Source organism: Corvus hawaiiensis, chromosome 1, assembly GCF_020740725.1.
Source record: "Corvus hawaiiensis isolate bCorHaw1 chromosome 1, bCorHaw1.pri.cur, whole genome shotgun sequence".
Taxonomy (NCBI): domain Eukaryota; kingdom Metazoa; phylum Chordata; class Aves; order Passeriformes; family Corvidae; genus Corvus; species Corvus hawaiiensis.
This window is the reverse complement of record NC_063213.1, coordinates 41,369,016-41,396,528: the sequence shown is the minus strand read 5'-3', so window position 1 is coordinate 41,396,528 and position 27,513 is coordinate 41,369,016. Positions and strand designations below refer to the sequence as shown.

The 27,513-nt window shown below is 39.8% G+C and overlaps 1 protein-coding gene across 7 annotated transcripts in view; it reads right to left on the bottom strand.

The window, feature by feature from the left end:
- The window catches only part of THRB (thyroid hormone receptor beta), a 157,209-nt gene that overhangs the window by 105,772 nt on the left and 23,924 nt on the right, over positions 1–27,513 (bottom strand). For 3 of the 7 annotated variants that reach the window (XM_048301920.1, XM_048301931.1, XM_048301909.1), the window contains exons 2-3: positions 20,958–20,987; positions 18,733–18,833 (exon numbers count right to left, since the gene is read on the bottom strand). The exons of 2 other annotated variants lie outside the window; for them this stretch is intronic. The gene's annotated coding sequence lies outside the window, so the exon portion shown is untranslated. Of the gene's footprint in view, positions 1–3,202; positions 3,312–18,732; positions 18,834–20,957; positions 20,988–27,513 lie in introns of all 7 variants that reach the window. 2 more of the 7 variants (XM_048301941.1, XM_048301951.1) reach the window with 2 other exon arrangements.

Here is a 27,513-nt window from a genome sequence, read left to right as displayed (position 1 = left end):
AAAACAAGTCCAACACGTCTCATTTCGGTTGGTTTTCTGCTGATGGCTGCCATATTTTTAAGGGAGTAAACTCCAGAAAACAAATGAAGTTCAGCAGCTGATGAAAATCCTGGGTAATGAGCTGCAGTGGCGCAAACAACCCTATTGATTCTAAACAGGAGCAAGACCACACTGCAGCAGAGGGTTCCAGCTGAGGGTACTCACACTTGACTGCGGTCTGAATGAGCAACTGCCTTTAGAAGGGAAGAATACACTTAAAAGAGCTTTTTTCATATTCAAAGATGCCTCTGATCTCTGAAGCCAACTGTCTTTTTGTCATGAATGCTGTGAAAAATCACAGTGTCCAAGTTTTCCACATCTGTGATTTTTGGCACTTGTGCAAGGGTAGGAACTGAATAACTGATGTCTGAACACCAACAAAAATGAGGCAACACAGCAATTTGTCCCACAGGAAAGCATATAAAAGCCCCAAAATCACTGCAATAAGGTAAGTGTGGATCTCTCATTGTTTTCTGTGTGCTCAGGATTTCACAAGTATTTTTCCCCTGCATTCCCTGCAGGAAGGAGCTAGGTAGGCAAAGAAGCACTGACTTTAATCTTACTAATGCAGGTCCTAAAAGCAGTGAATCATACAGCAGTAAGAGCTCTGGTATGGGACGCAGAGACCTACCCATTGACCTGCATACTTAGTTCAGCAACAACCTGAGTGTCATTACAGATCATGGGAGCTAACACCAGTCTACCTACATTTGCTGTGGTCCAATTGCTGCCTGAAGCAAAGACTGGCTCTTATTGAGGCTTCTTATTTACTGAGTGATCCCAACATTTTCCCTTTCCTATGAAAAGTAAGTGAATAAGATGAACAAGAAAAATTAATTATTCCCTGCAAAAAAAGCCAAAAAACCAAAATGATAGCAGATAAAGCAGTTTTATGGTTTTTTAAACTCTTAATTTTCAGCAGAAGGCTTGCTTTGTTCAGCGGGCTTTTCTCCCTGTACATTAACCCCTTCCCAGAAAGATTTTTCCTACACAGAGTTGACCAAGTTACCAAAGACCATAATTCTGTGGGAAAAGAGAAAGTCTTCTAAAGCACTCATAAAGGTTTATTTCGTTATCTCTAAGTTACTTCTAATGTTAATCTCTTTATACATGTAAACAAGTACCCTATTTCAAAGGTATTTCTTCAGCTTGGGGTGCAGAAGACCTGTTAGTTCTCCTCTTAAAGAAAGCTAAACTCCAAGGAAAAATAGGAGCTACTCCTCCAGTCCTTTGTTTCCTACAAGAGAGTAGGCTTGATCCAACCAAGAGGCACTTAAATCAATGGGGAGCTGTTAATGTTTGGTTTAGGCCATGTAAGGGTGAGAAATTGGGAAACATGTTTTCACCTGGCCTTCAGCCAGGCACAATGCCACCACTAATGAGGGGCTGCCATAAAGAGACTTTTTGAAAGGGTCATATGTGAGATGAATTAATGAACACAATGCAAACCTCACATCCATCTCAAAGAGGGGCAAAAAATCATTGCAGTTTATCATAAATACGCTTAGGTGTTCTGATGCCAGCCTACTTACTGCCAAAGGAATCCACCGACAGGGAAGGGCAAGGTCTGTTTGCAATGCAGTCCTCCCCTGGGAGATGCATTTCACGGCTTCCAGCCAAAGCCTCCAAAACGCCTCCAGGGTAGCAGTTGGGCTGGAGCTGCCCCATCATGCCCTTCCACTGCAGCCGGATTTGCCTATTTTTGCAGCTGGCACCACCAAAGGCTACAGAAACTTGTAGTCAGCACAATCTCTTCCAGACTGACTTTTCAGTCTCTTCAGCTAATGAATACTGAGAGGAGTGCATAGACTGGCAACACCTTGTAAACAGAGTTAACATGCGAGACCCTGCACCTCTCACAGCCTTTCTTTTTCCTAACAATTTCTGTGGGACTGTTATCATCGTGGCTCTCACTAGCCTCAAACCTACCCACCACACCAGCTTGCAAAAACATCATTTCACTTAGCACTGACACAACAAAATCCTTTTTGCTCAGTGTGTCTAATCCCCTTGATAACAGTGCTGTACACAGATTGTCACGATGAAGAAAACTACGCTGGTTAGTCCAATGACTCAGCAGTGGTTTCTTCCTTTGCTGCTCCAGTGGCACAAAGAACAGGCTCAGGAGCTTAAATCTTGATGATAGATACACGCTCACTGTGCAGCTAATCCTATCATTTTCAAGACAAAAACCCAAGTCTGTGCAGCCTATAGCTACTGTTGATTTACAACCTACAAACAGCACACCATGCACTACCTAAATGAAAAAATATTTTCAACAGTGAGTGAGGAAGACTGTGGTTTTAATAATTTCTCCAGTTGCAACTAAAAACTCAGACAGTAAAAAATGAAGTCTGAAAGAGAGCAATCAAGGTTTATAAAGAATATTTCATACAGAGCTGCACCTTACACAAACAATTTTTGGAAAAACACATTCAGCCAAAGCATCAGCAATGCTCTGGAATTCAATGATCCCTTACACAACAGAGAACTGGAGAGGGCTTCACAAACTAGAAGTCCCACAGGGGAAAGTAAACATTCCCTATTTTCAAGTAAAGTGCAACAAACAAAGCCTGAAGAGTGAATAATAGGTGTGAAGTTCAAAAAAATCCATGTGTGCAAGCAAATGTACAATCTGTATGAACAATCATCATGACCCCATGTGATAAGCAAATACATACATACCAGAGCAGTAATTACTTATCTAACTTGCTGCTGTGGGCCTGTGATGACACCGGCTTTGTGAGCTACTGCTGTACTGCGTGCAAATACGCTGCATGATGGAGACTCTCTGGAAAGCTCACTTGAGTTCAGATGGATTGGTTTTGTTGCAAACTAGCTTGACATAAAACTTGAGCTGTGCCTCTAACCTGACTCTGATTCAAAGATAAAAGATCTTATCACTATGGAAGTGTGGCCATGAGCCTGAGCAGATGGCCCAGAGGGAGGAGGAGGAGGTGGCTTGATGTTTTTGTGGATAACAGCACCTAGCGTTGCAACGAGGAAGCAAAAGTTTGTATTTCAGTATCCTTTGCAAATGCTAAGACCAAGAGAGACTGGTCCCAGTGCATAAAACACATCAGAATCCAGAAGCTTGGGGAAAAAGGCAAAGCCAGTTCCAATCCACATCTTTACACCGTTTTGCCCTGCAAAACATGGTTACCTCTTCAATAATGCCTGTTGAGGGCAGTCTCTCTCCCACGCCATCCTGCCACAGCTGTCATCTGGGAGTGTGCTAGTTGGCATGGACCAAAATCATGTCATGGAATGTGCTAGAAATTAAACAATATGGACAATCATAAGATACAAGTCCTGGCCCTGATACTTTTACCAATGCAAAGCAGTGGTGAAGCAAAGTGGAAGTGGAGTCCTTCAGCCCATTCCTGCAGTTAAAATACAAACATCAGAAACAGGGTGGCACAGCAGGACCGAAGATTAAGACTCCAAAGTTTAGCCCCGTAGCCAAAATATGACCGTGTTAGTGCCATTAGAAAATGGGAAGCACAAATAACTTCTAAGCAAGTCAAACTTTTCTCTCAAAATAAAGAGGCCAGAAGATGAGTGTTACAATAGATATCAGGGCGCTGGCAAAGGCAAAGTGTGAAATGGATTCTTTCCAGTATTCAGTTTAGGAAGACAAACATTGTTTCACAAATTCACTGTAGCCCTGCTTATTTTCCAAGCTCCTTAACTCATGCCAAAGGGCCTGGACTTTCTGAACATCCTGTTCTGTTTCCTCCACTGCTAGTCTTAGTCCTCAGTACTAAATGTCTTTATTTGAGAGCCCCCTTTTCTATCATTTTATTCCAAACTCCTCCCTCTGTAGCTTTTGTATTTTACCTCTGGGTAAGAGTGAAGACAAGCAGATTAATGAGAAGTCTGAACAGCACATTAAGTTACACCTATTTTGAGAGCCCTTCTCGCTAGGCATCCCAAGGCACTGCATAAAAATAAAACTATACCAATTGCATTTAAACTAACAAGAAGCTTGCAGAGGTTGGCATGCCTCAAAGCATAAAGACTGATGGTTAAATGAGTCCATGATTCCCCAAAGTCTCAGAGCCACATGAACACAGACCATCTCACCCGTCATTGGTTGGATGCTTGGATGTAAAGTTAAGGAATCTTCATGATGGCCTACTGGCAGGAAAAAATATTCCTGCCTGAAAAGGGCAGGAAAACAGTTTTAGTCCATGAGTAGTAACTGGCCATTTTGGGGATTTCCTGTCTGATGAGCAGCAATGCCACCTCTGCCTCTCAAAGATGACAGAACATATTTCTGCTCCTGTCTTTGCTCCTCCACAGTTGCAAGAAGGCCGAGGTACAAGGGGTCTCAAGGCAATGACTACAGTAGTACAGGCTTGGGCAGAGACAGGAACGTCACCTCTCACCCCGTCTCGTCACATCAGCTCCCAGATCCGCTGCACTTGGGACCCCAGTAACACCACAAGAAATGGTACCAAACACCTTGACATGTCTGAGGTGCACCCTGGGCCCTGCTCATCCACCTGTGCAGACACATCTCCTGGTTGCTGGCAAATGACAGGGGAGAAGGCATTTCTCTTGGCACAAGAGGGAACCACTGCTGCCTCAGAAGTGCCAGGAAGCCTTTCGCTGCTGGTGATGTGGGCACAAAACTTGTCCACTTGTCCTACTTGTTTCCTGCTTCTTTGCCATAAGAAGTCCTATCTTGCTTCCTTCCTCTTCCTTCCCACAGCAGTGTTTCAGGCTGAGACCAAAGCATGCAGTCAGAGTTACAAGGAACATGGTCTTATTTGCCTTAAGTAACTGCATTTCTACACTTTGTCTGCCATTTTGAGCAGTGCACAGATAATCAGACAATCCTTACAGACTCTTACTTCCCTTTCTTGAGATAGTTCAGGAGAAAAGAACCATGTGGTGCCCTTGCAGCCTCTTCAAACAAGTAGTGTTGGAAAACAGCTGTGGCCTGCAAACCCTAATGCAAACAGTAATGTGGCTTACACTACATTCAACCCTACTTTAAATTATGTATTTATTAACACACATACAAAAGAGGAAAAGGATGTAACAGCACAAATTAGAAGTGGACAGGAAGCTGCAGTTTCAACAGTGAAGTTAAGCTAAGACCTGAGGGCCATCAAAACTTAAAGCTGTTCCTATAACTTTGTATGCAGCTGAGGTGGCCACCAACACATCAGGACTGTAAAGCTAATCAAATCAGAGTTTAAAAAATTGGAAATTCTTATGGCTGTCAACATAGTGACTTCTGTGAAGAGTATTGACTTTAGCAAGTTAGCTAAAACCAGAGTTACAACCTTATGAGGGGGATACAGAATAACATCAATATAAGAAGAACAGGAGGTCCTGAAAAATGCTGGAATCACATTTTGAAACCAACCAAGGAATACGTACATGAAATCAACTGAACAGACAAAGCTGATGCATTAGTGAAGCAGGTCTGAACAGACAAGATTTCAGGCTCACACTGCTTGAGTAAGGAACGCTTTCCTTGCCATCTGGCTTAGAAATCACTTGGATTCCACAGTGGCCATCTAACGGCCAACAGGAAAGCAGGGAAATTATTTTAAGTAAGAATCACTAAAATTAAAATGGGAGAGGCAACGAAAGGGGGGGGAAAAAAGTGGTCAGTGATAAATACAGTATGGAGATTTTTCTATTTATATTTTTAAAGCTATTTATATTTGAAAGCTTTCATTTAGGGACTCTGACAGGCAGGCTTCCACATTCATCAGTCTGGTTTTCATTCAAGTACACAGTACTTATAGAAATATGTAAAGGCCAACAAAAACAATTAAAAAGACATTAAAATTAACTTCTGTCACAGTTTGGGGTTATCAATTCACATTCACATTCAGATACATAAACAAAACATTTCTCAATATTACACTGATATACATTTTGAATGCTCTGCATAAAATCCTGCTCCAGCACCAGGGCACACAGTGAAAAAAATAGTGCAAGTTTGACATATTCGGACACAACACTCCCTGGAGATGAGCTCCTTCAGGTGAACTTGCTGTGTGAGCATGATTTCCCATACAGCTGAACCAGGAAAGCAGCAGAGCACCTGTGATGGCAGAGCCATGGAGAACCTACACAACATCAACTCACAACAGAGCAAATCTACAGGGCAGAACTGGAAAACGTTCTGGGGACACCTTAGGGCACCTTCCAGCACTTAGAGGGGGCCTACAAGAGCTGGAGATGGACTTTTCACAAGGACATGCAGTGAAAGGACAAGGAATGATGGCTTTAAACTGAAAGAAGGTAGGTTTAGATTAGGAAGAAATTCTTTACTGTGAGGATAGTGAGACACTGGAACAGGTTAGCCAGAGAAGCTGTGGATACCCCATCCCTGGAAGTGTTCAAGGCCAGATTGGATGTGGTTTTGAGCCAGTCTAGTGAAAGACCCAACCCAAACCATTCTATGATTCTATGATTCTGTAGCTGAAGAGGAAAGGATCCATGAGTGTAGGATGGCTGCTGAAAGACTGATGATATGCTGGAGGAGAACTGCCAAATACCCTGCACAGTCTTTTCCAAAAATGTTGCATTTGGCTCTTCAGAAGCTAAGGCATTCAAAAGGAAAGGGCAAATCCTCCTGCTCATCTCTGAAGCTCCTCACAAAACTGACATTGCTCCCGGTTAAGAACAGGTCACATTCATGAACCCATTTAGAAGATGCAAGCTGAGATGCATGCTGCTTCTAGTAACATGGATGATCTAACTTCAGAGTCAATTGACTGCTTTCTGCTATAACTGACATCTGTTACTAACTTTGTTCATATGTCAACACTGTTTAGCTTAATGAACCAGCTTTCCTCTCTACCAGCCCCTTCCCTGACGTATTTAGCTAGGAACTATCTTATCATGCTCTGGGTTTCAATTTGCTAGCCTGTTCTGCTAAGATAAAGGCTCTCAGAGCTGCTTTTCTTGCTGTGCCTGTTTTAGTTTGAATCATTCCTGAATTCAAAATCCAGAACAACACATGAAATTTCATTTCGTACATTTTTCTACACTGATTTTAAGGTTTCCATGTCTCCATTACCTTCACATTACACCTATTCCATTCTAGATCCATATTTATCTTATCTGTGTAGGTCTGGAGATTTGCCTTGCTTTTACACAAGTTTCAAGAACTCTTAAAAATATTTTCTCTACTTTTAAATATTTGGGCTTTTTAGTCCAGCCAACTGAATTACCTACCAACCTCACGACCTTGTTTCCTTAATTTCATAGCCAGTCCTTCTGTGAGATGGAGTGTTATTTATGACCTATGTTTGCTTATGCTTGTATAACATTTAAATGGAAATAAGTAAATGCATGCTTCACACAAACTCACTTTGTATAACCAACTCTTCTACAATGTCATCATGCTCCATGAAAACAAAATCTGAGAGCACATCAACATCTCAGTTTAGCAACATTTTAAAGAAGAAATCACATTCACTGCCTGTCACAGCTTGCATCAAAGACTGTCAATGTCCTAAGTTTCCAAGGGATTGCATCTACTGAGCCATTTACAGCTCTATTTCTACAAGCAAAATAAACATGTCCACGAATGTTGAGGCCAACTGGCACAGAAAGGTGCCATGCTAATAAAGTCTATCACCCTCCAAAACAGGGTGGTTGCTTTCAAACTGCCTACTGGGAACAATCCCAAGACAACTTTCAAACCTTACCTGGGAATAGTTCAGGTGAGTTCCCGTAAGTATAAACCAAAACTAGGCCAGGGACAATCAACAGTACATACATTTGATTGACAGGGCCAGGGGCTGCTTCTAGACTCCATTTAATTTACTAGTACAGATGTGCCCATTGCATGAAGACCTCTTCATGTCTGCATGACCCTGAGTTCTTCACACCTCTTGGTACATTTTCATTAGCTTGTCATTCGCCCACCTTCCTTCTCAGAGACCAAAGTAATTCTACTAAAACCACACCAGCCACAGCTTTTAGGAATATTTTCTCTGGCTGGATATATTAATCTTTGCTTTGTTCCAAAAGGGATTCTGAGATCTTTGTCTCAGTTTTCTTCTCCAGGACTGTTTTTTGTTTTAGTTTTTAGTTTTAGCTTTCCATATGTTTCTTTGGTCTTGGAAAACAAAACTCTGCTCTTTCCCCAGATAAACTCTAAGACAGATGTGTCTTTCCACCGAAAGAAAATGAGGCTTCAGACTCACACTTGCGTCTTCCTCGTGCCACTAGGAAACCCGGATTTTCATGGGGTTTGGGTTTTTTTCCTTTTTTCCCTGGTGCTGCCCAACTATCTTATATTTCCTGTCCCCAGTTCTTTAATCGCATCCTTCTTCCTTCTCAGCCCCAAATCTCTACTTATCTCCACCTTATCCTCCTTTTTTTCTGGTGCCACTTTTCTTTGATTCATCTTTTTCTCACGTTTTCCTCCTGAGTTCTCCATCATAACACACCAGTCTTTCACTTGATTTCTCCGCTACCAATTAGCACCAGCCTCTGCGCTGCGATTATAGCCACATGCAGCTGTGGTCAGCTTCCTCAAAGACCTCTCCTTTCCAACTACTATTTTTATATACAGCTGTGCATTCAGATCACCTCAACTGCCTCTTCTATTCCCTCATGTCTAGCTCCCTGCCTCTAGCTGCATCTAAACTACTTGGATATTCTCTCTCCTGACTTCTGTCAGCTGACATTTCTATATAAAAATAGATCCTCTCAGGTAACATTGAAGAAAGTAAATCTCCTTCTGTTCCTGCATCCAGTCTTGATGTCTTCTCTGCTATCCTTCATTCAGTGCTGCATCACTGCACATCCTTCCTCATCTCTGCCTTCAAGGAAAAATAAAGAGCCCAGAAAAAACGCATCCAGACTCCAAATTTTCATTAAATGCTGGCTTCCTCTGGCCACTGACTGAAAGGCAGTTATCTGCCTGAGCTAAGTTCTCTTAGGTGGAAAGTTCTTGTTGTGATCCAAGGTACGAAAACTCCCCCATCTCCTTCAGCTACAAGTTTAATCCACTGAAAACTGCAAATTGGTCTTGAAAACACCAAAAAGAAAAGAGAAAAAAAGGGAAAAAAGAGAAAGAGTAATTACAGTTTAGGGCAGAAATTCTTGTAAATGAAGTTTTACTAGAACTTGAAGAAAAATTGATGCCTACCTAAGTGGAAGAAAATGAAAGAAGTAGTGTGAGGAATTTCACGTCAGAGATCACAAATACACTTTGAGTAATCTTAATTTTCTGAGAAGAGGCTAGGTACTAACAAATGACTCCTCATGCTCGTGAAATAGGAAAAATAAGTTTACGTGAGCCTCATACAGCACATAGTATTTTGAACATAATATTCTGCAAAACTGAAAATGATTGCAGAAGCATATGGCTAAGAAGAAAATGAAGTTCAAGGATTTAACAAGGATATCTTTCTGCAAATCAAAGTACAGACTCCAACCCTTGATTATTCCCATCAAAGCATGAAATAATATTAAGGAGTTGGATCACACATTCTAAAATGCACTTTATTGTTTTTTCCCCTTTAGACAACACAGATTTTATAGGACAAATATTAAGGACAGAGCTTCAAAGAACAAGTGGATGTGTAGGAACAGAGTACCAAGCAAAGTGTCATCTCAAGTATTTTACTATGTAATAAAAATAGCACTTTGTTTTGAGAATTGGAAGCTTATCAGTCTCACTTTCAGTGCAAGGCTTTTCTGCATATCCAGGCATGCAAGAAAGGACAAGCAATGAACAGCAGGTAAGCCTTGTGCCCTTGATGCTGTGGTTTATCTCCAGAACTTAAAATACACCAATGCTGCTAAATAAATAAGGCACACTGCGACACAAACAGAAAGAGCATGCCAATTGCTTTCATGTACACAAGCAACAAGGCATCAAATTTAATTGTGAATAAGTGGGAGGATTTTCAAAGATGCAAATGGACAGTAAATGCAGAGTTCAAAAGGTATTTGGGGTTGGCCTAAATGATCTAATTGCTGCTGTAAATCTACAGTTCCTGAAAACTATGAAGTCTCCTGCACTGTTGTTAAAGATTTTGGAACATGTATCCACTATAAACACTATACTAATTACAATTAATTACATTAATTTTCACTTATAATTTACACAGAGATTCTCCAAAAATGAAGCAGGCCAAGAACACATTCAAAGAGGTATTTCCTCTGCTAGGGCACAAAAGCAAGCTGTGCTACCTGGCCTCCTGATCCTGGATCATGCATAAAACCTATTAAAACCTTTCTGGCAGATCACAGTTATCTGTGGCCTCTGTTACAAAGTACAATGCAGAGTCTGATCCACAGACTCTAGCAAAATAAAAAACAAAACAAAAAAAACCCCAAACCAAATAACCAACCAAATAAACAAAAAACCACACCAAAAAACCACACCATCCCCGGAATATTTTAGCTGGCTTTAAATTAGGGTAATTTTTTCCATTAATGATGCAGGCAAAGGTGCAGTCTCTGTCTGTGACCAGTGCTGCCATAAATATTTTTTAGAAAGCTATATTAGAGTAAAACAAATAAGATGTATCAGAGTAAAAGTCTACAACATTAATTCCATACTTGACATAAAATGTATGGAGCTAAAACAAAGCACAAACCTTTCACAGTTCCTTCTAAAACTTCAGAAATCTTCCTTTGAATTCCCAGTGTTACTGTGACTTGCTTTGAAGACTAATTGTTTGCCAGAGGTGCTGTATAATTGTTTACGTCTCATCTAACCTAATGTGGAAGATGAGATTCAACAAATAAATATGCAAATATCTCCTAGTGATTTGTATTTGCTAAATATAATCCAAATGTTTATTGAGATCCTATTTAACAATTTCCCAGTGGTTGCATTTCTTGCAACAGATTAAATGACAATAGGATCAGAAAGCCAACCATAAAGGGCTAGGAAACAAAGATAGGTCCTTCTGTTATGAAAAATACTTGAAATAGTATGCTTAGCAGGGAAATGTGACTGTCTGGCTCAGTATTCAATTACTTGCCACACATTTACATCAAGGAAAAGCACTTTTCCCACCAGTGGAAGAATTTAATTACATGGGACGAAGGGAAAAGAAAAGAAGATCCATCGTGAAAGTCCTCTTTCATTGCTTTAGTCAAAGTGGATGTCTTAGAATATGTCAGCTGGACAAACCAAAAACACAAAAATAAGATTAAAGATAGTGTATCTTCACCTAGCAATCAGTAACTATGTGTTCCAGCCAGAGAAAACACTGGGAAAGCTACTGGAGGAGTTTTCCTTTGGCTCAGGGAACAGATGAGCAAGAGTTCTCCTAAGGCATTACTTACAAAGCCAAAAGCTGTTAAATTCAGTGGCGGCTAAAGCAAGTTACAACACAGTCTGCTCCAGACTGTGTGGACAGAGCCAAGCTGCAGTATAATAACATTTAGGGGAAAAAGGGAGCAAGCAGAGAAAACATACCTTATGGTTTTATCCCAAGCCTGAACCAGATTCAAGGAGCTCTCTCAAGCAAGTCAGAATAAGGAGGTTGAAAAGGTTTTCTGCTTGAGGAGGGCTCACCTACAGAAGCACAGGTTCTACGGTGGCATTTTCTAGTGTTTATTCAACCAAGTTTTCAGTTCCCAAGTAATACAGACACTTTGGAAAACTATGCCACTTGCTGTCATCGAGGAAGACTTTTCCAGTCCAATAAATCAATATCTTTCCTGTCATGCATTCTTTCTCAATTAATCAAATTTTTTCTCTATGTCACTTTACCATCCCCAACATTTTGATCAAACCATTCTTACAGAACTGCTTTCTCTACACCCCACTCCAAAGTGAAATCTCTCACTTCATCTATCCTTCCACATTTCTCCATGCCCATGGTTCATTTTCCTTTATTTTCTCAGAATTTCAGTTAAACCACATAAAATGGTGCATAAAGACTAGAGGGAAATTTACAAAGCCACTGAAGTGAAAAACAGGCTGGAATTGTGAATTAAGGACTGTTTTTTGGTCAGCTGTGCAGTTCTAACTCATTACATAAGAATGAGTGTAAAATCATTCTGCAGCTTCAAATAACTTCTATTTGTGTAATTTCCACTCCATTTAAGAATTAGTTGGAGCAACTGTACTGGCAATTTAAGGAAGGCAGAAAAAGTTAAGAGGATCTAAAAGGTTTTGATACAACAACTGCAATATTATCAGAACCGGGATTTAGGAACCTGGTTAGGATTCTTTTCTATGAGAGTGGTGAGGCACTGGAACAGGATGCCCAGGGAAGCGGTGGATGCCCCATCCCTGGAAGTGTTCGAGGCCAGGTTGGATGGGGCCTTGAGCCACCTGGTCAAGTGGAAGGTGTCCATACCTAAGGTGGGGAGGTTGGAACTAGATGACTTGTAAGGTGACCTCCAACCCAAGCCATTCTACGATTTTATTATCCTGCAAGAACAAGAAACTACTTTTTTCTCTTCTGTTATTATTTTATGTTCCTTTAATTACTTTATTTCAAGGAATTAAGGAATAATAAAATTTAAACATAATTATGAATGCTAGTACATTTTTACAGCAGTCTCATGTTTAACCTCTGTCTCTTTCTGTATGTGAAAGTTACAACTACAACCAACTTTTGGAAATAAAGTACATCAAATCCTCCCATGCAGAATGGGAACACACTAGGGTCAGCCTGCCATTTTCCCACTGAAGACAGAAGTTGCAGAAAGAAGTGAGCACTCCCTGTCATTTTCACTTAGCTTTTGCTGCCAGCAAAGCAGGAGCTCCTCCTGTATAAATTGAAGCATTTTCCAATCAATTCATTTTCAGAAATAGAATTTCAGACCAGAAAAAGCACAACATCCTGTATCTCAAGAAAATCAGAGCTGGTGAACATCTGCACTGTGGCTACTTACCTGGAAATCTTGATGGGTTAGTACTGTCACTGTATTTTAAAGCAGCTTTACACGGAAAATTTTACTATCCTGTATGTCTTAACGTTTTACAAACCCACTCTGTATGTGAAAACTAAGGCTCTCTGAATCAGCCCCAATCAGGGGGTGAGACTAATAGTGTCTATGGTTAGCATCTTAATATAAAGGAAATCAGAAATGTCAAAACTTGTCATAACTGCTCAGTAGTATTCTCTCTCTGTACTGCAAATCTACTACAACTAAAGGACTACGATAAATTTTAACCTGACATCCTCAAAGTCAGCAAAAATTCAGTACCACTTTTCCTTGGTGACAGTCAGACACGGCAGGGAATATTTTCCTTAACTTCTGGGTGACCTTTAGAGAAACCTGCTGCCTTTCTGTGAGGTGCTCATGCATTCCAGTTTCAGTTCAGATCACACAATTTCCCTCTTGAAATTGTATTATTTTACCTTTACCTCTGCTTGTTCTTTTCTGTGATTATTAAATCAAAGAAGGGATGATTGGTTTTTAAATTAATTTGTGAAAGGACAATGAAAGATGCTGATGGCTAGAAGAATGGGAATGAGTTTCTAACAGATCAAAAGAGAAAGAGCACTAATGAGCAGATGTGTTCTGAAAGATTTTCTTAAATGCAAGCATAATGACTGTCTCGAGACTAATCCAATGCAAATAGAGGTCTGCCCATCATGGTACCAGGGAAGAGCCCTTAATGACTCTTGAGCAGAAAGGGAAAACAGCAGAAGGAGCCTCAGTCAGTGGTTCACATTTGAAGAAAAAATAAAGTGAGCTCCATTTAGTCCTTGCTCCCTCTGCAGACATAGGAAGAGCACAAATTTCAAGTGCTTGTCTCCCATCCTCCTGTCTGATGAGGATCATGGGAGCTACAGCTTTCGCAGGAAGCCCACAGAGAGCTCATGTCCTCCAAGGGCCAAACTCTGCTACTGCGCTTGACAGAGCAGCTATCAAGATAAGAAATCTTCTCAGCACACAGTATTCTTTTGTACTACAAAGCCCCTGAATAAAGAGCCCAGTAGATGACATAAGATCAAGGAATAAGAAACTAACCAGTAAGTGCAACTCTACGGAGTCACTAGGCTGTTCCCTTCAGTCACTGAGTTGAGCTGGCATGGTTGAGGCAGCTTTGTGACTGTAAACAAAGCATTTCAGACTGCCTTTCTTCTTATTTTTGTTTCTTTTTTTCAAAGTAATTGTAACTGCTCCAGTTCACCATACAACTCCAATCAAACACAGATTCTTTTTGGGTTCTTTTCCTTTTTTGGGGATAGGGGCTTTTTAACTTTGAGATAAAGTGCTCTCTGTCACAAACAAAATCAGCCATCAATCCTGGCTGGCTGGACCCAAAACCCATTAAAAAAATCTCTAGGATTTACATGCATTTTACTTTGAACTTCCAACTAGATTGCCTTTGTACTTACTTGAGCAAAAAGTTAGAACTTCTCTCCCTGCCTGAGGGAACCAAAAATATTAGCGCTGATTAAACATCTATTTTGTAGCAACATGAAATCTATCACGCTATAAAAAATTATTGTGAATGATACCTCTTGAGCAAGACTGTGACTTACAGATTTTCTTTTTACTAAGCTAAACATTCAAAAAAACAAACAGCTGGTCCAAGAAAACTCTTTCTTGCTTTGGGAAAGCATCAGACATCACCTTCTGGTTTGCCATCACAGGCAGAATCTTATCTAACTGTAGGATGTGCTTGGATTTACTACCTATTAGCAAAACTCCTAAGAAGCACTGAAAGGTTCCATTCCCTTTTATGTATTCTCAGTCAAATCTCATTAGCTTCATGCTCTCAGTTTGCACACAAAAAAATAGCAGTCTTTTCCCACCTCTTAGGGAAAAATTAATAGGAGAGTGTTAAATCTCATGTTACAAGGACTTCATTACTTTTACAAGCTATACTAAATAATTAAACTGCGCTTGTCAAATAACTGATTGGAGAACATTTTGTGCTGTGGTGTATGTTTTTACTGTCTGTTTACCTCAGCTGACAAAATAAAATCATTCACAGCATCTCCTGCACAACAACTGAGACCTTAAACCTGGAGTGGAGAAGAGCAGTAGGACTCAAAAGACAAGTCTATATAGGATGTGATTAAAGAAAGAGAACTGGATTAAAGCCACAGATGGGGAAACTGAAACAATAGAACCAAGGCTTGTTCTGAGGATGATGCTGAATGAGAATGACCTAGAAGCAAATCTAGCTAACACCATCTAGATCTCTAGCAGCTTCTAGACAGGCTTTTGACCCTTAAAGTGAGAAAAAAGGCAGACAATACATATTGCTTAGAGAGATTAGGACTAACAATATTCAGACAACATTGACTTTTCCAAACTTTAATTTATTTTCTTATCCATATTTTCACAGTAATGTATGGGGGAGTGGGGAGGCTTCGACTAGTGCTATCAGCAGGGTGCAGCCACCTGAAATATTCTGTAGTTAACAGGATCCCTCAGGTCTGAAATAGAGGGGCTGTGTGCAAAAGGGCAAAGGTCAAACAATTAGACTAGCAACCTACCCCTCCACCATATCCATAAGGCAAGGCCATTTCTGTAATGTCAAAGACGAAGAGAATTTCTGACACAGTGCATGTTGTCCTACCTGCCTCTCTGCTCCACAGGCAGGTCTCTGGAACCCATTCCACCCAGTAAGACGACCCACACAGCTAAATGAAGAAGATGTAGTCAAATGAACAGCTGTCTCTCCTGCTGATAGGAATTAATCTCTTTGGCCAACCTGGCAATTTTTCAGATGCACTCTTCTAAAGGTTACTCAAAACCAAAAATTGTACAGCTGCAAATCCCTTCTGGTAGCAGCCAGACATATGCTGAACCAGCCTGCTGCTCCCAGAGCCTCATCCAGTCTCCCAGGGCTGCAGCAAACAGCAGGATCTGCTGTCCTGAACATCACTGTAATGTTCAAGTTGGACTCTGTCAATGAGCACATACACGCAATCTGCTATTTTTTAAATGTACTAGTCACCAAAAGCCACATTTCCATTAAGCGGGAGAGAACATTCCTGATGCTCCCATTCTCTCACAGCAGCAGAATTTCCCTGAATCGACACTTTTTGCAGAGTTATGTAACAGTGCGCACAGCACGCTTGATTCTCATTTGAGCAGACACTGCGAGCACAGTGTAAGCACCAAGGTACTTCTTTGCACCAAACTGTGCTCCAACCTAGCATGTGGATTTAAAAAATTTAAAAACCAGTGTATTTATTTCTTGGAAGAGAGCAGCAAGTTACCCAGGCAAAATCATGGATTCTTGTGTAGGGGTTATTAAGTAAACAAAGCGCAGGAAACAAGACTGAATAGCTTTCCAACGGAGTAAAACTGAGCTTTTAAAGCAAGTGCAGTTCTTCTATACAAACAATGAATTTGGGACTAGCAGTGCACTGGAGATGTGCCAAAGGAACTCCCCAGACCTCAACACAACTGCTCTTTTCTGTCATCTTGAATGCTTTTACAGCATTAACTGCCTGAACAGAAAGAAATGCCAAGGAAACCGTCAGCGATACCCAAAGTCAAATTTGCAGGCTTGTGTGCCACTGTCCAGTAGAGGCCCTTCTTCTGTGGCAGAAAAGACTGTTTTCCTTTACATTAAGTGACTTAGCCATGAGCTTGCATATGGAAGGAAATAGCTGCAGTATGATGTCTCAAATACATTTACTAATGGAGAGGGCAATTTTCTTCCACGGCACTGCCTCCTCCACTCCTTTTCAGAACTGAAGTATCCATTAAGAGTGACTCACTGGTTGAGAAAACATGTGAAAAAGAGACATCCTGAAGTTTGTTTTCAAATGCTCTCCACAGTCAGTATTATGGCTATCAGGAATTTGGGAAAACCATAGGTATGTAATATATTTTCAAGAGACATGGTGCAGAAGAAACTTCATGCTAAAAAATCACAACTATTATTGCATAGCAACCAAGCAAACATGTTTGATTCCTGACTAACCAAAGTCTTCTCTCCTTTCACCACAGCCATGAATCCCTAACCTACTAGCAAGGGTAATTAACCTTTTTTTTATCTTTTTCCAGTGTCTTGTCCTCTTTCTCCTTTCTCTCTTTCTTGGATGTCTGTGAAAGCAGGTGGAGCCTCCACGTGGAGGGACACAGACTTACTTTCCTCAACCACCTTACTTTGGTTTATCAAACAGAATGGTATTTCTCTTCTCTACTTCAGTTCTCCTATTGTTTTAGTCCAATATTTCTTCCAATTCAGGTCTAGGCTGCCACTTGTAAACCATAAATACGCCTTTATGTCCAGGGAGGGAGAGCAGTAGGGATAGTCAGGTACCAAGTGTGCACAACTTGCTGTCAAACTGGGTATCAGGTATTTTGGAAAACAAAAATCTTCTAATATTCCTGGGCTCACTCTTGAATTTACCCTGGATAATTTTACAGAAAAGCTTTTTCATAGGTCTTTCTACAGAGCCAGAATTACATGAAAACTTTCCTGAATAAGTTTTTATGCCCACATACGGCCAGGACAACTCTTAGCTGTTCTTCCTGTCATGCTGCTGTGGAATCACATTGCACATTCCTGTAAAAAAAGCTATGCAACCTAAGTACAGTAGGGTGACATAATTCTGAGCTCAAGTTGATGGATTTTTCCATTTGCAAGATTTTGCACAGTAGATCTTGATTAATTCTGATTGTTGAAATTAATGAGCTTATCAAAGTAAAAAGGAGCCAGGGCTATTCTTGTTCACCACAGTGTTTTGTGTTTCTTCTAGTATAAAATTACTTTTTGACCAACTATTTTAATCTATTTTCTATTGAAAGGATCTGCTGCTTCTTACCCAGTAAGACAGGAATACACTCCCCTGCAGCAGAAGAAATCTGAAAGACAAGTCTCCTCCACTCTCTCTCAGTATTCCATGCAGGTCCCAGAGCAAACATACAAGTTATTACTTTCTCAGTTTTGGGGAAAGCAGATTATTTTATCCTAGGAATTCTACATAATCTGCTAAAAATGTCCCCTGCCCTTTCTACTCATAGGGATATTAAGAGTGGCTATAGAAGATCCTGTGTTAAAGACAATGGAATTATGCTCACTGAGTAACTGAAGAAAATTCTGAACTCATTTAGGACTTGTACCACAGAAGGGACTCAATAAGCATCACAAAATAATTATTATTTTTCATTGAACTCAATAAAAAATGCAAGGTACTAAATAAATCAGGTAAAATATTAGAAGATTATGGAGAAGGATGTGTTTATGGGCTGATCAGACAAGAGCAGGAACTGGCTCACAGGACTGAAGCACACAAAATGTACAAGCTCAGCGGCACTGAGTACCCACCACCGCGACGCTGCAAGGATCTGCTCAAAGACTTTTCAACCTTTCACCACTGAAGCAGGAGTGACCTGCTCCACCTCAGATTTTGGAAATTCTGTGGCGGCCTGTACCACATAAGAGCCTTTGTTGGTCGAGATGTGGATTTAAAAGGCCTGGAGGAACTCTTATGATAATCTGGTCTGACTTCCTGCCTGGCACGGCCTCTAATACCTCATGCAGCAATTTCTTTACAAAGCACAAGAACTTGTAACTCTACTAGAAGATATTTCAGAAGCAGATCTAATCTTGATTTAATTACTCCGAGTGATCTACCACATTCCTTTCTAAGCATTTCCAATAGTTAATTACACCCACATTATCGTAATTCCAGCATGAACTCCTCTTCCTTATCTTGCCATGTTTTTGTCTGTTGGAGCCCTATCCCATCTCCCTACACTGATATTTTTAGATACTAACCACATGACACCTCAAAATTCTCTTACCTGAGATAGTTTGCCTGCTTGGCAAACCAAAACAGGGATTCCTGAGTCAATCACACAGCATCTGCGGTGGTGTACCAGAGACAGCTTTTTGACTAAAGAGACTAAAAGAGAAAAGTCAATTCAAATGTGAGGGAAAGGCACCAAACATCTTCTTTAACAAGCTTTTCCAGCTTCTGTAGCACCCATTTGTATGACCTGGAAATTTGGGATGAACGGCACTGCGACCTGCATAGCTTCATTTTCAACCTAACTGATAAATTCCAGCTCAAACTGGATCAGTAGTTACTAAACACTACAGTTAACTTAGAAAGAAAAAGATGGCTGATGGCAGGTGGTTTTCTACTGCCCATGTCAAATCACATAAAAATGACCTGGTACTTCTGCAGGCGCTGCCAAGGCAGAAATCCAGGAGTGAGCAATGTATACCCTAAAATACTTCCAGCTGTGACTCTGGTAAACAAAATAAGTAAATTTCCACTATTGCTGTCATGCTATATTACTTAGGCATATTACTTAGGTATTTGTATTACTGTAGCATTCAGAGGCTCCACATAAGGCCCCCTTGTGTTAGGTGATCAACTACAGACGCAGCAAGTTTAATTCATTTTTGCAAAGTTTGCCCAGTGCTTGTATGGCTGAATCCTGGTAAAGAGACAGAAGGAGGACTTGTGTCCTTCCTGGATCTCAGATGCTGATGAGATCAGTGTACAAAGACTGCTCAGAACTAGAATTTCTTCTGGCATTTACTAAATCCCTGCACTACCCATGTGGCTCTCAACACATTATAAAGTTCATTAGCCCTGTTCCAGAAGGGTTTTCAGTCCTTCTCACTGATTGGGTGAAAAACAGCATCTTGCTGTCTCAGAGATGCATTATATAAGCACACACTTTTGAAGCTGCAAACAGATGCACACACTCTCCATGTATTAATACAAAGTAAGAATTGCAAAGATAGTCTGCTATTTACACCACCATTTGTTATGACACCTCATTACTTTTTCACAACACTACTTTTTTTTTCCATTAATACTTCACATTTCTACTCACTTATGGTTTCTAGCAGTTTATATTTTGCATAGCTTAAATGCTTTTTTTTTTTAAGCCTCCCTCTTCCCTATTCCAAGAATGCCCCTCTGCAAACCAGAAACACAGTTTATGCAGACTTATCAACTTTTAGTGATGTCAACAGCTTTTAAAAAAATTTCTTTTGAACACTCTTCCATTTGGAAGCCATTTGACTTGAAATAGATGTACAAAATCCAGCTAACAACTCTGCAAAATTTTACTTTAACCAGTGATACAAGAAACCAAACCAGGCAAATAAGGGAGGAAAAGAAATCAATAACCAACAACACTTCCCTTCCTCGGAATCTTGAGAATGGCTGTTATAATTGAAATATTTCCTGTGACAGAGAAGTAATTATATATTTTTGCAATGCTCTGAACGGGTTCATATTTCAGCTGCCTGTCAGAACAACTTGCTATTGTACACCTGGCTTTGTTATTTGACATAGATGCTTCATTTTCTAGGTGACACACCACATGAATGTCAGCATCCTCACTAGCAATGGAAGAAAAGGAAAGACAAAACCATTTTTTTAACACCTCTTGCAGTTGGTAGTGTATTGAAAGACCTTCTTCTGCCTTTTGCCCATCTAGCACATGATACAGAATTCATTTCGAGAATGCAGCTGAATTACGTTATATATAAGGGGAAATAGTCACTGCTAGAAGAGTTCACCCCTCCTTTATTTATTTAACTACATAACTCCTAAACTCCCACCACCACATCTCAAGAACCAAAAATCTGTGAACAAGCTACTTATTTTATCAGCATATCCTCTAATATTTAATTTTCAAACTGCAATAAAATGAAGATTTTCATTGGCTGAGGAGTGAAAACTATAGCATCTGCTGAAAAATAATTACCTGTAAATTCCTTACAGACAAAAAGAAGTTTCCAAGCCTATGAAGGCATCTTATTTTGATTAAAGACCAAATAGTGGTTCAGTAACAACAACAATAAAGTTAAATGTTTAGACTCATTCTGCAACACTGTACTCTTTCTTTTTTGTGCTTTGACATACTGACTCACACTGGGATCTACTAATGAAATGCTGAAATCTACTGGTCTAGGATCTAGCCTAAAATTCTGAGCATATTTGTTAAAATTATCTCCAGTTAACTTGAATATGTTACTAAAGTGGAATAAAAAAATATCTTACCTTATTAGAGCTTCATTTTCTGTTCTTTCACTGAAAAGAGTAAAGAAATCTGTGTTAAAGATCCATTTGCTAAAAAGAACCTTCTGAAGTTACTATTTTAGTTTCACTTCAATTAACACCAAAACTAAAAGGTTTTACATAACTGTAGTAAGTCTCCGTTATTTTGCAGAGTTAATCATCCTCCACACTCTGGAGTGGAGGCCTTTATTTATCTGCCATCTTAATTAGCTATTCTGAACAAATACTTCAAATGCTTTGGAAATATCAATACAAACAACTGATCTCATCAATTCACCACCTAAACTACAGGCTGATTAGACACACTCAATAGGTTTATTTTCACTTCAAGCTGTATTTCATGAATAGTATTTGTGTTTGTGTTGCCATTATTTTTATTGGGACATTTGATATTTTCTATTATAAGATGGGTTTGCATTGCAGTAAGCCCATTTGAAGAGTTTCTCAGCCCGGAAGGCTTTTTTAAAAGTAGCTATTTTCTGCTCAACCCCCAAACAGGTAGGGTCAGTGGCAGTTTAGAAGAACGAAAACAGCAAGCCGTTTCAATAAACACCTACTTCAACTCAGCCACTCTGAATGACACATTTGTCAACAACTTTACCAACACACATCACAAAATCAAAAACCAAAATCAAAAACCAAAAAAGCCTTAAGAATATTCTGGAAAAGTTCAGGCATAACTCAGAACAATCAATGAATGTTGAGGCCTGCAAAAATATTAATCAACCTTTCATTTCTTCAGGAGTTTTGTTCAGTCCTTTACAACCAGGGAGAAGTATTTGCAAGCATCAGCATTATAATTGGGAATTGGATTCTGGTAACTGAAGTAAATGGGTATTTTTTGTCACCAATGCGTGCAAGAACAAAATCACAGTTTTTTCAAATTTCATTTTCTAAATTAGCATAATATACAGCATGAAATAGGAAACAAAAAGGCAAGTCCAATAAAATCTGACAATTATTAGCAGTATTTGTTGAAAAGCAGAGAAACTCATGCTGAGTCATAGGCAAAGCATCTCAACCTCTAGCACTTTCTGTACACTTCATTAGCCATCAGTCAGTATGGTTAGAGATTTACAGATGAAGGGAAAACAAGGAGAGACCTTGTTCATCTTTGCCAAGGACAAATTCGAAGCTGAGCCTCAAAGCATGCAATCAATGCAATGGTTGAAGAGATGATTTCTTTGCTCTACAGTGAAAATACCGTGATTTGGGGGACAGCAGGGTCAAAACAGAGTCTTCTAGGAATTAATCTGTCAATCTGAGGGAAGTAAAGCTTAAGTGAATAGTAAAAGTGGCTCTTCCCTTAATTTAGGGTATGGTCACCTGATATTTTTGAGAGACCTATAAAATGAGACTATTTCACAAATGGAACAAGTAAACTTAAAGACACATTCCTGGAGTGCAGCAAATCATTAGGTTAACCACCCATTTTGAGAAAAAGCATGAGACCCCATTTTTATGTGTCAGCTCATGAGAGCTGACATTTACAAAGTCCGATTTCCCACAACAGAGTATCTGCACACATGTGCCTTTAAAGGAAGAAAAGTAACTATAAGGTCATTTAATTACTTAGTCAAACATAATATCCTCATAGTTTAATTTTTCTACAGCTTGTCCTGATAACCAGCTATTTAAAACAGGCATCAGTACCAGATTAGTTCCCATTTACCTGTCTGGCTTCAGGTGTGGGTCACCCACAAAAGGTAATTTAAGAAAGATTTTGCATGCAGGAATCAAGGGACAGAACCAGTAAGTATTTCATCACAGGATGCTATGCAGAGTTTCAACAGGATCGAGCGGGATTTATTACAGCACGAGCCAAATCCTTCTTACTTTTCTCATGCAAAACACCCATTGAAGCTAGCCAGAGTGCAGCTGAGGACACATTACATCTCTGATTCTCTATTACTCACCTGTCACAATACTACTGTGGCCCATAGCACAAAGTTTATGGGACCAGAATGGTTCTTTCTGGGATGAGATAGGAGTATCTTACAGGCTAGCCTGTTTAAACCATAAAGCAGGTACAGAAGCAAGTCTGAAGAAGACTGTAAGTCAACCTGGACTTGTGACCAGATCCAAAGATTTTAAAGCGAAGTATTTCTATGCTAGAAACACTCAACAGTGCAAGCTGCTTTGAAGCATATTTAACGCATCCTACATACTTTCAAAAGAAGAATGAAAGCTTACTTTGGCAGGGTTTATGACTCCCAGAAAAAAAAAGCCAACACCCTAGCATGCTTAAAAAAACCAATTTGCATAAGTTTTCCTTATCTGATCTAGCTGTTGATAACAGGACAGCTATAATGAGGGCCATGAGCCCCTCCTATCCCAGGTTCTCACGGGCCCTGCTGCTTGTCTAGCCTGATGGTCTCAGTAGACATTTGTTCAAGAGGACCCATTACTATCTCCATCAGGTAGCAGAAAGCTTCTAGCCTCAGAAGATCTGGCTTCTATCCAAGTGGAGATAACCTCCACTCCAGTGTGCCAAAACAACACTGGATAAGTGAGGTTCAAGCATTCCATGGTCCCTGTAGAAGACTTAACAGGTTTCCTGTCTTATCTGCCTTGGACACCCTGGCAAAGAGTTTCGAATGAAAATATATCTCCTGTTAACTGCTTGCACTGCCTTCATGCTTAATGTCTCCTTGCTTAGATGGAGGGGGAGAGCGCTACCAAAAAAAAAAAGTAAAACAGTGAGGACATTTACATTGCAATATTCAGATGTGTCATTTTTCTAAGCATATGCCTCTTTACAGTAAAAGCTATACTTGCTGCCAGTCACCAAATGTGTTAACTTTGGACAGACTCTGAGAGGATTCTACCAGACTGCATCAAAGGCACATCAGTACTATTAAGTTAAACTAAGTAGACAACTGTCCACACTCAGTGACAAGAGGCTCTGTAAATTCAACAGGGTATTTACGATTACCCTTTCAATCCAGGCAAAGAAAAAAGAAAAAAGAGAAAAATCGTAAATATTTTGTCAAGTTCCATCTTTTCCAGAACAACTTATGAACTTTCTCAGCTTTATAAATATTGTAATTAACACAAAAAAAAAAAAAAAAACAAACCCTGCTGATAGGGATTGTTAAAATAATGTACTTTGCTACTGAAGCTGTTCATGATTTTTCTTAAGGAAGACTCATCACTAACTTGCTGAACCACAGAAAACCAATACTGCTAAAATTGTCAGACAGCAAAATAGATGTAGTTGAAAATTTCCTACTTTAACACACAGAAAATTCCTGACTGCCTGGAGTAGTACAAATAAAAATGTTTCAGTCATTATTATTTCACCTTTTTTGTTCTATGCTGTTCAGCAGAAACTGAAAAACCGAAGATACAGAAACACAACTTGTCATTAACTAAAACATGGGTTTGATCCCTATAAGGAATACACCCAATTAGCTAAAACAATGCATTTCCATATGATCCAACACTTATCCAGTACACAGTAGGAGAAAACACATCCAGGTGCTCTACAGAAAATTTAGATATAAAGTACATATTCTGCCTAAGTCTTTGAACAGATATCAGATCAGGGATGAGAGCAGTACTTTTCTTCTTATACTTTTCTTCTTATCCAAGCAAATCCCACTCATCCTATTAAAACTCACTTTGAAGCTCCTGACACCCATCACAGGCATCTTCATTTAGAAAAAAATGAAGTTACCAAAAGATGGAAATCTATTCAGTCCTCTAGACAGATTCACCACCACTCCAGAATTTTTTTCAGTTTCCTTTTTTAGTCCCTGCAGGATGCTCTGGTGTTCAGAGGTCCACAAAGAGACTGACTGAACAAAGTAACTACAATTTCCTTTTTCACAAAAGATCCCAGAAAGCCACCCAGGCCTGAAAAAGCCAGAGAGCTCTCATTCCATCAGAGTCAAGGAAGTAAAAAGAAAGGAGTGGGGGATGAGCAATTCTGACCAGGAGATAAAATTCATTCTTAAAGCTGCTCCAGTAAGTTTCAGTTCTTCTGTTAAGCAGCTCCCAGTAAGAATTAAAAGCATGTCAGTGGAGGTGGAGTAAAAAAGAACAAAAAATGTAGGGGAAAGAAATAAACAGCATGGAAAAATCTCACTGACCTCCCTCAACAAAGCTCTTCCTCAAGATGCAAGGAACTCCGCTGGCACAGAAAGTTAATTTAATTCTTCCTGCCCCACCAGTCTTGACTCAAGGCCATTTGATTTCACAGTTCCGGTACTTGCAGTAGTTAGCAAGTTGTGCCATGCACTCTGCAGAGTGAAAAGCCATGACTGCAGCATGCCAAAGTCTAATCTGTGACAGGCATTCCCAGTTCTGGAACTCTACACAGCGTGCCTCGGACTGCTTGGTGCTGTGAGGCAGCAGACAGTCTGCACAGTCTAAACTCTGGGACCTAGGCATGCATCCTGAGAATGTTTACTACCAGTACAATGCTAATCATAATCAGCATGTGGGTATATGCTCTCTACAGGGTAAAAAGGCAGAAGAAAGTCTGTGTTTAGATCGGACAGCAAAGACAAGATCATAGCCGGGAGGCAGAGAACTCATAAAATAGTTCCATTTAAAGCATACATACAGATTAAAAATTAACCACTGTTGCCAAAAAACTGAACATAACCCCACCCACAGCTGTACCTGCCTACACATGGACTGCCAAATGCAAGTGGAATATGTGCTCTGTGCTCTGCTGCCCCACCAGCATGACCAGCCAAGAACCACCATCTCACATCTGCCCTGCTCCCCAAGAAAGTGCCCAAGAGAGAGTCACCATTTATTATTGCTCTTGATGACTGGCTGTCATAGAAATCAGGGACCTCAATGACTTTTTGGAAGCTAGTTATCCTCCTGAGTCTAAGAATTCTTAAATTTCAGCCACGTAGCTTGACCCAACTGTTCAGAGGTGGAATAATGTTGAAACAAAAATCACCATTGCTACTGCTGTATGCTTGTTGAGACCATACTAAAAAGATAAAAACTCAAAGCTGCTTTACTGAAAATGCTACAAATATGCTGTCCAGAAGCTATTATCCTCTCCAGTAAACGATGAGTCCACAGATTGTAATGTCTGCAGTCCTGTTTTGCCAGCATTTCCATTACAATTCTCTGTTTTAATGAAGAACTAACAAGATTAAATACACTTTGGCTAGTAGACCTTCAAGTTCTATTACAGTACATTGTATTTACATTAGAAATGTTAATGTCACAATCCTCCTTGACTTTGAAAAGTAAAATGATAAATTAATTTACTTTTAAAATAAAAACCATACCAAAAATAGTTGTTTAAAGTCTTCAAATTTATTCCACTACTCTTTATAGAAAAGGTACGTTATTTATGCCATTAAAAGGAAAAGCTAAGGCATTTTTGTAATGTAAGAATTAATTGAATTCAAGAGAACTAAGCATATCCCCAAAAAGGGCAGCTATTCCCTCTGTACATAATATAATCATATGCCCTAAACCCAATTATTTTCTTCCTCTGAAAGATATTTAAGGATGTCATCTCCATAGGGCCTGGCCCAGTGCCACGGGAAGCACAATGATGCACACTGTAGCCGATGAGAAACCCTGCATTCCACTTAGGCTTGAAAACCTTGTTTAGGACCAAAGACTCAAGTGTGAAAAGCATCAGGATGTCGAAAACAAGCCTTCATACTTATTTCTTAACTACTGATATTCATCAAAACTTTAAAAAAGCAACCAACTAATAGTCAGATCTAAGGGGAATCTTAAAGCTTTATACGTGACGTACGGCGATGGTGAAATGGGAAGTTTTGCGAACTCGGGTATTCATCCCACGTCTGTTTAACCATATACTGCAGTTATTGGTGGAAGTCACCACTTCTGAGATTGATGGTACAAACAGCATCCTGGAATTTTCTCCTCTCCTCTGCCAGTTTACTGAAGAAGAAACCAGGGAGCAGATATGCTGAGACAGCCAAAACAAGGTTTCTTCAGCCATTCAATCATCCTTAGATTCAGACTGCTTTACACCAGATGCCTGATTTTAATCATTGTCCATATGTCTGAGTAAGCATAAAATACTGCAGAGATGAGACTTGGACCTTCATATTTTTTCTCAGAAAGCATACACTCTTCTGCTTATAATGACCACAGTGACACACGAATGATTATGATTTTCTTAATTGTCCCTGGTTTGTCTTCTGTGAGATGGCTGAATTTAAAAAGCTAGTATCTTGAAGGACAAATGTACAGTAAGTATTGCCACATAACATCCCCAGCCAGTAAAGTTCATTGTTGAGTCCTAGAATAAAACATGACAGACTTTGTTATGTTATCTTTTCCAGGGTGTCACTACCAACCCAACACATCCCAGAACTTTATAAAGCCTGGCTGCCTTCAACTCATGATACACCCAGAACATGTATTTTTTTCCCCCCACTGCTTTTTCTAATAACTGGTGCTGTTCTATTCTTCTTGGGATGGTGGATGACAACCACCACACCTACACACTGGAATGCAGCTGTCAGGGTACTTCCATCCAAAATTAAAGCAAGTTCCATGAAAGCAAAGGTTTAATACATGC